The sequence below is a fragment of the Pteropus vampyrus genome, unplaced genomic scaffold (assembly GCF_000151845.1).
Source record: "Pteropus vampyrus isolate Shadow unplaced genomic scaffold, Pvam_2.0 Scaffold124, whole genome shotgun sequence".
NCBI classification, from domain to species: Eukaryota; Metazoa; Chordata; class Mammalia; order Chiroptera; family Pteropodidae; genus Pteropus; species Pteropus vampyrus.
The window spans coordinates 1,212,022-1,225,051 of NW_011888905.1; the positions used below are offsets into that span (position 1 = coordinate 1,212,022).

The window sequence follows — 13,030 nt, forward strand, 5'->3', positions numbered from 1 at the left end:
CGAAGATCCCCGGGACTGGCGAGGGCTGCCCCTCCCCGGCCGCGACACCCCGTTCCCCCAGCAGAGCCGGTGAGTAGAGAAAAATAACGCTCCTGCCGCTTTAAGAGGCCCCCTCCCCCACCCCGCCCTGGGTTCGGGGTGGAGGGTGGTCTAGACCGTCCCCTGGAGGGGTGCGATGGGGTGGCCTCCGGGGCCGGGAGGAACTCGCGGAGCTGGCGGTGTTTTCGTGTGGCGTCGTGGGGCGATTACGTGGGGGGACTGTTTGTGTTGGGGAGTCGGCTGTGGGGTCGGGGTGGGGGTGGGCGGCTTGGGGGCGCGCGGGTCGGTCGGTGTCGGGGGTTACGACGGCCTCCGAGTGGTCTGGGCTGGGGCGCCATCCTCACAGGGGTCTCCGGTGACAGCCGGGAGCGACTGACATTTTAACAGCCGGCCCTCCCTCCCTCTCCCTCCTCGCGCCGCCTGTTCCCTCCTCCTTGGCCCGAAATGGTGCAGAAGGGGGCCTGGGAGGGCGGCGGAGGGTGGGGGCGGGGGGAGCCGCAGCTGTTTGGGAAGCGGGGGAGGGAGGGGGGGATGTCGTTCAGATGACACCGAGGTGGTGGGTTGGGGTGTGCGAGTGTGCGTGTGTCCGGGGCCGGGTTCGCCGGTGCCTGTGAAGTTGGGACGCGGAGTCACCACGAGGCGGGCAGGCAGGACCCTTCCTTGGGACCTCCTGGCCCGCTTCCGAGCCCCCCGATGGGGTTCGTCAGCTGCCCCAGCTGAAGAACCCCCAGCCAGAAGTTTGCAGCTGTTCAGCATCTGGGCAAGAGTTCGCCAACCCCTCTTTCCACCTAGGGCGGCTGAACTGGGCCGGGGCGGGGGGTCTGGGGAGCGCGGCGCGGGCTTTCAGAGAGGGGAGCCAAGAGGCGGAGATGGTAAAGCCTGTCTCCCCAGTGCCAGCCCCACGCTGTCAGGTGTGGGTCTTGCAGAGACTGGGGAAGGGGCGCCTCCCTGCCCCCCCACCCCCCCAGCGATTCTGTGCTCCTTCACAGCCTCCTGAGGTCTCTCCGGAAGGAGGGCTCCGGGGTGTGGGCAGGCTGGGAGCCACCCACTGGCTTATCCCAGGTTGTCCTTCCGAGTAGGAGGCTCTCTGTGTCCCCTTAAGCAGTACATTGTTGATGGGTTGGGGGAGGGTACAGTGGGTGGATCCTGTGTCCCCTTCTCTGTGCCCGGCCCCCTTTTTGAGGTCTCCTTGTAGACCTGGTTTCTTGGTTGGGGGCTGGCCCACCCCCACCAGCCCCAACCTCTCCGCCATGCCCTCTATGGGTGGCCTAGGCATTTCAGGGACCAGCCTGGACCATGGGAATCCGCGGTCTGGGGTAGTGACCTTGGGCTGCTCTGGCCTCAAGATAGGAGGGGAGCACTAGGCTGGGTGTTTAGAAGTTAGGGAGCTTTCTGCCTCCCTCCCCTCCACATCCCTAACAGGGAAGCCTCCGTGGTCAAGGAGAGAATGAAAAAGGCACATGTCAGTGTCTACCCGCCTGTGGCCACGGCTCACGCCCGCCCCAGGTCTCACCCTGGCCGTCCCAGCTCCCACGGCCCTGCCTGGGAATGAATTTCCTTCCTGTGGCTTCCCAGTGTCGGGCGAGAGGTGGGGGTGGAGTGGGTCAGAGTGGGGTGGCCGAGGACCTGTTTCTCCTAGGTGACTCCGTGTAGCTCTCCCCCTCCCCCCAGCACGGGCAGTCGGGCTCTTGGGTCTCAGTGGTCATGTTCTTTGTTGTAACTCCCCTGCCCCAACACACCTGGTGCGTGTGAGTGTGTGTAAGGGAAGGGGTCTCTGGTGGCCCTTGGGAGGGAGGAGCTTTCGCTCACACGCCTTTAGAGACCAGAGAGGGTGAGCTTTCCAACCTGCGATCGACCACACAGCAAATCCGTGTCAGGATTTTAGCCCAGCTGCCCCTCCTTCAGGCCCAGCTTCATGGCAGAGAGACCCTGGCCAGGGAGATGGACTCCTTGCTCTGGGAGGCCCTGGTCCCACGGGAGAAGCAGTACCCAGGCGCCACAGCCCTCGTGGCGGGGGATGGGCTCGGGAGGCTGGGCTCGAGCTTCTGTGTGCTATACCCGGGGCCTGGAGTAGAGTGGTGGGAGACGGGAGGTGGCGGGTGCTGCCCGTTGTCCCCATTCGTACCTGCCACCCCTGCCCTGGGGGCCTGGGCTTCCCAGCTCTGCCCCTCTCGGCTGCTGGCCCTCCTCATAGGTTGGGAGATGCGATAGTCTTTCTGGCTGCTGTTATATAATCTCTCGCCGGCAGGTTTTTCTTTTTCTTTTTTTTAAATCTTCCCTGGGTCTTTCTTGGGAAGTGTGATGAGGGTCTGAGAAGGTGGCGGGTAGACTCCCAGGTGGGGGCTGCAGGAGCAAGGAGGCTGGGGGGGGCCCCTGATGCGGACCGGAGGGGACGCCTTGGGCTTAGACTCTCATTAATGGGGACCTAGGCCCTCCCGCCCCCCTCTGACCCTGCCCTGGGTGGCCTCGGCTCTGGGCGCCCCTGGCCCCTTGCTCATCCTGTCTGCCTTCTCCTGGCCACCTGGGCCCCTCCCCACCCTGGTTGGCACTGGGTCTGAAATCTTGGTGCTGCGTTGGTGCTGGCTTGGTGCGGGTGGGCCCTGTGTCAAACACTTGCCACCGCTTATGCACTTCTGAGGGGGCAAGGGGGGGCCAAAGACTAGTGGGCGAGCCCAGCAGTGCCCCCCACCCCCTGCATCTGGAGCCAGGCTCACTTCTCTGCCCCTCTGGCCCGGAGGGTGGCGACCTTACTGGAGGGGTTGGTGAGGGGGTGAGAGAGGCCTCGACCTCTCAGGCACACCAGGTTCTGTCGCTGGCTGTGAGGGTCAGACGTGGGCCTAGAGCCCGTCCCCAGGGGTCAGAATCGGGGCCTCGTCACACTATGGCGGCAGGTTCTCCGCACCCCTTGGGACCATGGCCGGGGCTCCCCAGGCTTTTCGAGGCCAGCTGGTCTGAGGCAATTATCTCCCTTTACAGGGAGGAAGAGGTGGCTCCAACCTCGCTGCAGCATCCATGGAATCGCTGGTGGCTTTTATGAGCCAGTCATGGGGTCGGAGTCCAGCCAAGTGTCTGTCCTTCTGTCCCAGTTTGGTGACTTACTCATGGGGGAGGGAGAGGTGCTAGGTGCTAGGAGCTCTGTCCTGGAAGCCGGACGCCTGCTGTGTTGTGGCTGATGTTGTTCTGTCTGTCACCAGCCGCGGCAGGCAGAGCAAGCTTGGACCTCAGAACTGCCCAGTGGAGCCAGAAGGGGGAGAGGCCGGTGGCCCTGACCTGGCCTGGGAAAAAGGGGCCCTCACAGCACCTTCTTCTTCAGTAGCTCCTGGTGGCTCTGCTGAAAGGCCTTGAACTTTGGCCTAGTGGGAATGGAGCAGTTTTGGGCTCCTGGAACATTTGTCCCCCCCCACCCGCACCACCCCCCTGCCAGGGGCTGACAGCACCCTGAGGAAAGGCGGTTTGGAGCTGTGGTGTGGCAGCCTGCAGACTCCTGTCCCCCAGCCGGGGGTGTGCAGGGGTCTGTGCAGACGGGCATGCCTGCATGCACCTGGCAGGCCCCCAGCATTTAATGGCACACATGCGTGAGGTGTGCAGCGCATACACACGCGTGTGTAGGACCCACAGAGCAGCTGCCACCCTGGGGGGGTTGGGTGGGGGTGCTGAGTGGCAAAGGTGATTAAAGGATTGAAGACTGCGGACACGTTGGGGGGGGGGCTGGAGGCCAGACCCGGAGGGCACGCAGGAGCTCAGGAGAGAGAAGCGGGGCCTGGAGCAGGGGCCGGGGGCCAGACCACAAGTGGGCAGACCCAGAGCACGGAGCCGGGCTGACTTACATCCCCTACACCCCCACCTCCCCTACATACCCCTGTCTGTGGCCCCGGCTTAGCCTGCCCCGGCCTGCCCCGGCCCCTCGCTGACCGTGTGTCCTTGGACAAGTCAGCTTCCCAGATGCACAGGAGTCTCACTGGGCCTTGTGGTGATCAGGGCACCTGGGTGTGTTGGTGACTCGTCACCGGCCTCGCTTGCCCTTCCCAGTCACCCCGATGAGCCCGGCCATCTGAGGTATCAGGGTTGCAGCTGAGCCCCCAGGCGTTGTGGGGCGGACCCCCCGGCTCGGGTGATCCCCAGGGCCCTTTGCATCTGACCTTTCCTCCTCCTGAGGCTGCGGCCACAGGCTGCCCTTCCTGGAGGCCCAGTCCTGCTTCTAGCCAGGCGTGGAGACAGGGGATGCACTTGTGGACTCTGCATAGGACCCCGACGGCCTGGGGGGGGGTGACAGTGGTCCCCACTGTTCCACCTCCACGCCCTTCTGCTGCAGGCTGGGAGGGGAGCGGCCTGTCCGGAGCTCTGGCCTGTTGCTGGCCACACCCAGGCGGGACCATATTTACTCATTTAAACTCACCCTCCCAGGAGGTGCTAGGCTCCAGGCCTGTCAGTGACCTTGGCCTGGCGCCTCTGGCTGGGTGCTCCGGCTACTCCCTTGGGAGCTGGGCAGACCAGGGAAGTACTTAGAGGAGCATTTTTGCCCCTGGTCGAGAGAGCTTTGCCCACTCACCCCATTTTCCCATGTGCTTTGGAGACTGAAAGCTAGAGCTTGTGAGATCCCGGGGGGCCGGCGGCAGGCGCCTCCATGTGTGTCTGTGTGTGTCGAGCGCTGTGCGGGGCACAGAAGCGTGTGGAGCCTCGTTTATTTCTCTTCTGTGGCTGGGGAAACCGGGCAGAGGTTGCACAGACTTGCTCAAGCCTCCCCATGAGGAGGGGTTAAGGCCGTAGTCTAAGGTCAAGGGCAGGGTCCTGCCCGCCAGGGGTCGTTGGGACTGGGGCGGGGGGGCCCTGGAGGAGGAGGGGGGAGCGTGAAGGGAGCGGTGGTCTTGACAGGAACCCCTGGCAGAGGACAGAGGGTGGCAGTTTGGTGGCAGGTGGTGGGGAGCATGTGGATTCCCTGAGGTGTTTTCTGATGGCGGTGTGGAGCGAGCCCCAGAGCCGGGGTGAGTGACACTCTCAGCCTGCCCCTGGGGCCTGGCACCCCCTCGAGCTGTCACAGAGGTGGCTGAGAGGGACTTGGGCCACAGGAGCACCCTGTCTGGAGGCCAGAGTCCCTGCCGAGCCTGTGAGCCCCCAGGCCCGAAGGGTTGGCCCGCTGCAGGTGTGCGCCTTGACCCCCCTGTGCCCAGCGGGCAGCCCCTGTCTGCTTCTGAGCCCCAGGGGCCTGGGGCGAGTCCCTGCCCAGCTGAGTCGCTTTTTGTTTCTAGATGGGAGAGATGCCTAGGAAGGGAAGGGGGTTCAGTGGGGAGCGCAGGGCAGGTGGAAGCTCAGAAAGAGGGTGCCTCTTTCCTTAGGACTTGCCTGCTGAGGCAGCTCCCCAGCAGGTGAGTGGGGGCGGGCAGTGCCCCGGGTGGGACTTGGCACGCACCTGTGTGTGTGTGTGTGTGTGGCAGGGGGTAGGGGCGATTGTGGAGGCCCTGAGGGGACCCCCAGGCCCAGGGCCCAGTCTGACCAGGGATGGGCTTGGAAAGCTGAGCGCAGTCCTCGGGCCCCGGACAGCTGTCCTGGCCTGAGACCCCTCACCCCACACCCCAGTGCCCCTGGGTCCCCCTCCCCCGGCTGCATGCTCACGGTTCCCCGCCCCCACAGACTTGGGGCTGAGGGTCAGGGGAACAGCAGAGAGAGCTAGTCCCGCAGCTCAGGGAGACAGCAGATGACCTCGGACCTCGAGTCCTCCCCGAAGCCCGGCTGTGTGCTTGCCGGGGCCTGGCGGCCGGGGGCGGGAGGAAGGGCCAGTCTTGCAAGCGTGCCTCAGGCCTTCCCGGGGGTCTCACCTCTGTTGACCTCTGAGCCCCCTTCCTGAGCCCCACACGGCCTGTGGCTCTGGCGACTGCCCTGTGTGTACCCCGTGGCAGGCCCGTGGGCCCCCTGGCTGACTGGGTGGGGACAGGTGTCCTGGACCAGCTGCTCCCTCTTGTCTCGTCCACCTGTCAGCCCAGGGCTGGGGCGCTGACGGGGAGGGGAGAGGAGGGACCTCTGGGCCCTCACCTGCTCCCTGGTGCAGGCCCTGGTTATGAGTGTGGCAGAGGGCGGGGCTTCCCACTCGTTCTGCCGGACAGCTGCTGACCCCGTGATGGCGAGGAGGGCGTGGTGGGCAGGGGTCCTGGCTGGCAGGGGTCTCGGGGTCCACACCTCCTGGAGGAGCTGGAGCTGGTGAGGGGCAGCCGTCAGGTTGGAGGCGAGTGCCTGCCTGGCCGTGTGCAGGGCTCCACTGCCGCCGCACCCCTCCGTTTGGCTGGCACCTCAGCCTCACCTGGCACCTTCCTAGAAGCGGCAGCTAATCCCGTGGGAGCTGCCGGGCCAGCGCCTCAGCGGACCAGGCAGCCAGGCTCCCGCCCTCCCCGGCCAGGGGCTTAGAGGGCCATCCTCGGGTCAGGAGACCCAGCCGTACCCTGAGTGGCCCCCTAAGTCCGCGGGGCTTCGCGAGGTCGGGTGGCTCAGGGAGCATCTGCCCGCTCTGATAGGATTGGCCTCTTTCTGGCCCTGGCAGCCATCATGGGTGGATACAGCGCCCTCGGATCATCCCCCTTCCCCTCCATCGGGGGCCCCTCCCTGCCGCACGCAGCACCCCAGCAGCCCGGCCCAGACCCGCCTTGTGTGTCCCAGCCAGGCAGCCGTCCCTTCCGCGCTGGGCAGCGGATGTCACTGCTGGGGCCGGGACAGCCCAGTGCCCTGCACGGCAGGACGCTGCTGAGCAGGCTGCTGCCTGCTCTTCCCTGCCTGCAGGGCCACTCCGTGGCTGCCCGACCCGGTCCCTGCGAAGCCCCCCCCGCTCTAACCAGCAGCCCACCCGCCACAAAGGCAGGCAGCCCAGACCCAGCACCCCGTCTGTAGGTGTCGTGAAGCTCGCCCCAACGGCTGTGGGGCCAGCCCGCCCCCAGGGCCCCAGCTGCCACTTTCACTTCTGTCTCCTGAGACCCCAGAGGGAAGTTGGGTGGGGAGGGGGAAGGCAGCACAGCAACCGTCCCAACTGCCCCCGCCTCTCCTTGGCGAGGCTCCGGGGGCCAGGCCCCGGCCGCCACCCTCGCCCGGAGGACTGAGTGGCTCGGGCTGCAGTGGGGGTGATGGTGGTCAGACGGCAGCGAGGACCCCCCGGGACTGGAGACCCCTGCTGGGCCCCATCCTTTCAGAGGATGGCTGGACACGCACAGACCGGGTCGTCTGCCCTCTGCCAGGTGGGCATGGGACTGGTCGCCTCCCAGCCCTGCTGGCCGGAGTGTCATGCTGGGGCCACCGCATGCTGCCAACTGCCCGTGCCTGGTCAGGTGGCTCTGACAAGCAGATGTGAGCCCCAAGACTGCTCTGCCCTGGGGAGTCCTCCCTGTCCTTGTCCCTCGCCTTCCTTGCTAGGCCACCTCCCCCCACTCGGCACTCTTGGGACTGGGTTTTACAAGTGAGGATGGAGGTGGGAGCAGGGACCACCCACCTGCCCTCCCGCCGCCCAGCCTCGGCGCCAGGGTGGGAGTGGGGTTCTCCTGAGGAGCCTCAAGGCTCACCCCGAGTCGCACCGGATCCCTGGGCTGTGTGGCTTACTAACCCCTCGTGACTGCGCCCCCCGCCCTGCCAAGGCCCTGGACCCCAGTGGAGCACCGGCTGGATAAGCATGCCAAGCGGTGCCCCGGGCGGGTTTGTGGGTTCAGGGACACGCTCTGGGGGGCGAGGCCGGGACCCAGAGCTCCCGTCAGGTCCCCTCAGTGCTGAGGTGGCCCAGACTCTGGAGTGGGAGGCTGAGCCGATGGAACAAGGTCCAAGACACCGTGCAAACCCGTGCGTGCACAGCAGATGCCACCTGCCAGGCACGAAGCCAAGCTTAGGCTCAGGGTCCAGGACAGGCCCCCCTGACGACCACGACAGTGACCTTGGGCCGGTTTACTCCTAACCCAGGACCCCAGCCCTGGGTCTGCCAGGCGGTCCAGTGAGAGAGGGTGGGGAGACCCGTCTGCCCGGGCCCCACCTGGACCTTGCCCTGGCTGGCGTGAGCCTCCGCCAGCCTCGGCTGTGGGTCGTGGGGGCTCCTGTCGAGAAAGCACCTCTCTCTTTAGCCCCTCCCCACGCTCTCTGGCCTCCGCGATGCCCTCCTCTCTTAGTTAAACCGGAGGACAGTGGACCCGACCAGGCCATCTCTGCCGTCACCTGTCCCTGGAGTCACAGTCCTGAGCTCCCTTTCGTTGGGCCTCTGAAGAGCACAGGAACCATGTGTCTGGGCTGCACGGGCACCTGGGGACCAGTCTGCCCCACCGACCCAGGATGCAGGCCAGCGGGCACAGCCCAGACCGGCAGTGACTTGGTCAAGGTTACACAGTGACTTAGGCCAAAGCAGGGACTAGAAACTGGGTATCTAGACTCCCCACCCAGGGCCCCGCTGTTTCCCTGGGACCTCGCCCACCCCTTCCTACGAGGATTCAGTCTGCCGTTGCCCCACGTTCTTCCCGAGATCCCGCTGGGTAGCTCCAAGAACTCGAGGGGAGGCCAGAGCTGGGGCAGGGGTGCGGGAAACTGGGGGACACACAGCCTCACAGCGGCTACAGGACGGACGGGCCGGGTGGGGAGGCAGCAGAGGAGGCTCGGGAGACGGACCCTCACCGGAGAGGCATCTGGGCTGAGAACAAGATGACCCCATCCCAGGAGACCTGCCAAGGAGGAGAGGGCAGGAAGCCCAGGGCGGGGCCGAGAGCTGTCCGTCGGAAGCGGGAGGGCGGGCTCCCGGCCTGGCCCCCACACGGTTCCTGTCCCTCCAGCTGAGGCTGCGGTGCCGCCTCCACGGGCTCTCCCAGGGCGCATGGGACCTGAGACCACCCCTCCGGCAGGCCAGTCTTCCTGACTGCCCTTCCCCGGCCCCCGGCCCCCCGGCCCGGCAGCCCGCCCCCAGGCCCCTTGTGGGTGAGTTAAAATTAGCTCAGTGCCCAGGCTAAAAATAGCCCCTGCCCAACCCTGAGGCTGTTGGGCTGGGGGAGGGGAGTCCCAAGGGAGGGAAGGGTGGTGGGAACCGGGGGTTTGGGTCCTGAGCCTGCCAGACAACTTCGGAGGGAGGCGGGTGGGGTGGGGGCCGCCTGCGCCTCTGAGAGCAGCCGTAGGAGAACTCTGGGGTGAATGCAGAGAGACTGGGGGGCAGAGAGAGCCGCCAGGAAGCAGGCTGGGGTGAGAATCCGGCTGGGGCAAGGGAGGGGGCAGTGGAGAGACCCCGCCCGGCCCGTGCTCAGGCTCAGAGGCGCCATGCCCACTTCAGGACCAGAACAGCGTGGGCGAAGGCAGGGCTCCCCGTGTGCTCCCCGGGGCTGTGAACCTGGCGTTTGGGGCAGCCGGCCACCTTCGGCCTGTCCTCCAGACCCCCGCAGCACGTCCGCTTGGAGGGAGGTCGAGGGGCTGCGGGCCCTAGCGCCCTGGGAACTGAGAGGGCCCTCGGGCCTCGTCCCCGCCTCTGCCCCCTCTTGGGACCTTGGTCCGGCCGCACTGCTCCCTCAGAGGGCAGGGGCTGGGCCCAGAGCAGCCCCAGGCCCTGGGCACACTCTGCCCCTGGCTGGACTGCCAGTGTTCGGGGCGGGGGTGGCACCGAGGCAGCTGCGCCCACACGCAGGCCTGGCGGCGGGCCGTCTCCGCCACCTCTGCACCTTCCCCCGTGTGCCCGGCCTCTCCCTGTCCGCCTCTCTGTCTCCCTTCCTGCGTCTGTGTGTCTGTCCCTCTGCCGCCCCCCCAGGCCCCCCCCCCCGTGTCTGCCTCACCCACGCCTCCTCCCTCATTAGTGAGCAGGCTGCTTGAGGCCGCCTGACTGTGGGGGTGACAGGTGGATTGGATTGTCACCCCTCCCCCAGCGCCTGCTGCTTATTTCATGCCCTGAAGCCCAGCCCCAGGGAAGGGGCGGGAGGAGGGTGACAGCTGTCTCCAGCACCTCCTGCCTGCCCCTCCGGGCCGCAGCCTGGGAGGGAGAGACGAGGGCCGGCTTGCTGAGGGCTCCTCTCCTCCTCTCCGGAGAAGCGCGGAGGAGCGGGGCTGCTGTCAGCCCCCTTGGGCGCCTGCCCCCCACGGACCACGGCTGGCCTGGCAGCTCTGACAGCAGGTGCCCAGTCCCTCCGAGTCTGGGACTGAGGCCGGTTTGGGTGGAAGGCTGTGGGGGCTGTGGGGAGGCAAGCCCTCCCCTGCCTGTCACCTTGGGAAGGCTCCCTGGGAACAACTACCACCCCGGGGGGCCTGACCGCTGCCCCCGCTGGCCCCAGGCCACCCTCACACAGGAACTGAGATAGCATCATTCTGAAACCCGAGAACAGTTTGAATATTGCTCAGGTACCAGGAGGTGTTGCGGAGGGTGGGGGGGGCTGTTTCTCCCTCCAAACTGAGACCCCCCCTAGGGTACGTTTTGCATCTCATTTGCACGTTAATACAACCCACGGGTTCCTGTGGGGTCTGTTCAGCTCAGAAAAATGGCCGTCCTAGGGTCCTTCTGGTCCCCTTGGCCCCTCCTCCTTGACCAGGGTGCTGTCGGCGGGGAGCCTCCCACCCTGCATCTCCTCTGCTCCCCATTCGCACAGGCTTCTCTGTAGCCACCTCCACAGAGGCGGGTCCCCGCCTCCCTGGGCTCAGCCCAGGTGCCACCCCCCCCCTTTGCTCCTCTGTCCCTGTGCGGAGGGCCCTACCTCTTCCTGCCCCCACCCCCCACCCCGGAGGTCCACCCTGCCCCGTCCTGCCCTGCCAGTGGGTGAATCAGAAGCAGAAGCAGGAGGCTTCGAGGGGGTACTTTTGGTGACAGATGCTGCCAGCCAAGGAGTCATAGCTGTGGCCTGAGGTCAGGACTGGGCACGCCCTGGGGACACCAGAGCATGAGAGCCATCGCGGGCGGCCCCCTGTCCTCCGTGGCAGCCCTGAGCTCTCCCAAGCCTTGGGCTCCAGGAGAAGGGGCCCAAAAGCCAGGTCATCTGGGAGGGCTTCCGAGCAGAGGGGCAGGGGAGCAGCAGAGGATGGGGCCCGGGCAGGCCAGAGAGCAGACGCACATCTGGAGAGCAGATGCCAAGGCCTCTGGCTCCCGGCAGTTGGTGCGGTAACTAGGCAGAGGGCTAATTAGGGAGGCCCAGGTGTTCCTTAAAACCTCCCTGACTGTGCGGGAGGGACGCTCAGACAGGACAGACCTCCGTACGTGGGACAGGTCAGCACAGGGCCCTCTGTGCCCGGGCCGCCTTCTCTTCCCGAGTCAGGGCTGAGGCCCCGTTGCTGACCCAGGGCTTTCTCAGACTGTGGAGACGCAGGGCAGAGGGCAGAGCGGGAGACGGTACGCAGCCCTGCAGGGGCCCTGGCCAGGTAGGGGAAGGGCTGCCAGCTGGGCTGGGCACCTCCTCCTCTGGCGGAGCTGGCGACAGGTAGGAGGGACAGGGAGCGTGGGTTATTACAACGTGCTTGGGCTACCTTGGCGGGACTCGGGATGGATGATGCTCTGACCTTCCCATCAGGAAGCTCGGTGGATCGCTGGCTTCCCTGTCTTCTCAGCCCTGATCCCTCGCTCATCCCCGCTCCCCCAGCATGAGGCGGGGGTGGGGGGGCGGTGCAGGAGATCAGCCAGGGAGCTGGTTGCCAGGCGACAGTTGCCTGAGCAACCCCATCCTCTCCATCTCCATGTGCTCAGGGCCGCTCCTCAGAAGACTTGAGAGTCTCGCCCTCTGTACCAGCCAAGCCGAGGGTAGGGAGGGTGGAGGACCAGAGAGGCAGTGGCGGTTGGAGGGGAGATGCCATCCGGGCGGACGAGTAGCGGGGAGACGGCGGGCGCCGGCGCTTCAGCAGGAGATGGAAGTTAGGCCGCAGGGAGGGTTCCTCACAGGGTCAGGAAGATGGACAGGCCTCACTTCCTTCCAGCTGCTTCCGAGCACCTCTCACGGGGTGGAGGGTGGGACGGGGGCGAGTGGTCCAGCCTCGGAAGCTTCAGTGTCATGGGGAGCCAGGCAGCGAGTAGAAGCTCAGAGCCGAGGTGATGGGCAGCCATGTAAGCGCCGGAGCAGGAAGGGCAGCACCCTGAGGGGAGACCGCTGGGGGGCAGAGGAGTGCGCTGCGCTCGTAAGAATGCCTCGTCCGAGGGTCCCGAGGGTCCCGAGGGTCCCGAGGGTCCCGAGAGCTTAGAGGAGCTCTCTCCCAACTTGGAGGGCGACGTGGAGTTGGCCACGAGCTGAGAGAGGTCGCGCCTCAGCCAGAGTCTGCTCCTGAGCAGGAGGGGAGAGGCGGGGAGGGCGGGTGGATGCCACACAGAGGGGCACCCAGTGACCGCATTCACGCCCGGACGGGGCTTTCCAGGGCCGACTGGCCAGAGAATCCCACGGCAAAGTCCTCCTTAGCCGCCCGGCCCTCAGCGTGCCCTCCCCACCTCCCCTGCCACGCCGGGCCACTTCCGCTCTAGGGAGCACAGCCTTGTGGTGCACTGGGAGGCAGGGAGCCAAACTCCTGGGCCGGGGGCCGGGCGTGGAGGCGCATTCCTGGTTCCCCCCAGGTCCCCGGACTCCCCGCCTGCCCTCCCCATAGCTACAGTGTGAGGCTGGACATTGGGGCCCACTGGGCTGGGCCGGGGGCTTCCTAATTACAGGGGTCCTGTCATCAAACATGCAGGGACGCCTCTGCCCAGGTTTGTGGGAGGAGGTGAGAGCCCGCCTCCCTGGACCCCACAGCAGGGTCCGGCAGGTGCTCGGCGGGAGGGGGGTGCTGGACTCCGTGAAGAGGCTTTAGAAAGCGCGGGCTGTGCCTGCTGCTCCCCCCACCCCGCACCACCCAGCAGGTGTCCCCTGACGCAGAGGTCCCTGCAACTGGGAGCCAGGGCGACCCGGCCCCCCACCCTCCCCATCCCTGGCATCGGAGCTCCTGGACCGCTGGGCCTCGTGGGGCGACAGGCAGACCGAGGCAGGGTCCCCACCTGGTGTCCGCTGGCCCCGGCTGCCCATGGCCTCCTCGCGGACTTCAGTGTGTTCTCTTTGTGTCGAAAGGGGAC

At 66.6% G+C, this 13,030-nt stretch overlaps 1 protein-coding gene across 1 annotated transcript in view; it reads left to right on the forward strand.

The window, feature by feature from the left end:
* MEF2D (myocyte enhancer factor 2D) overlaps window positions 1-13,030 on the forward strand; it is a 26,721-nt gene continuing 13,691 nt past the window's right edge. The window contains exon 1 of the mRNA XM_011366502.2: window positions 1-69. The gene's annotated coding sequence lies outside the window, so the exon portion shown is untranslated. The remainder of the gene's footprint in view (window positions 70-13,030) is intronic.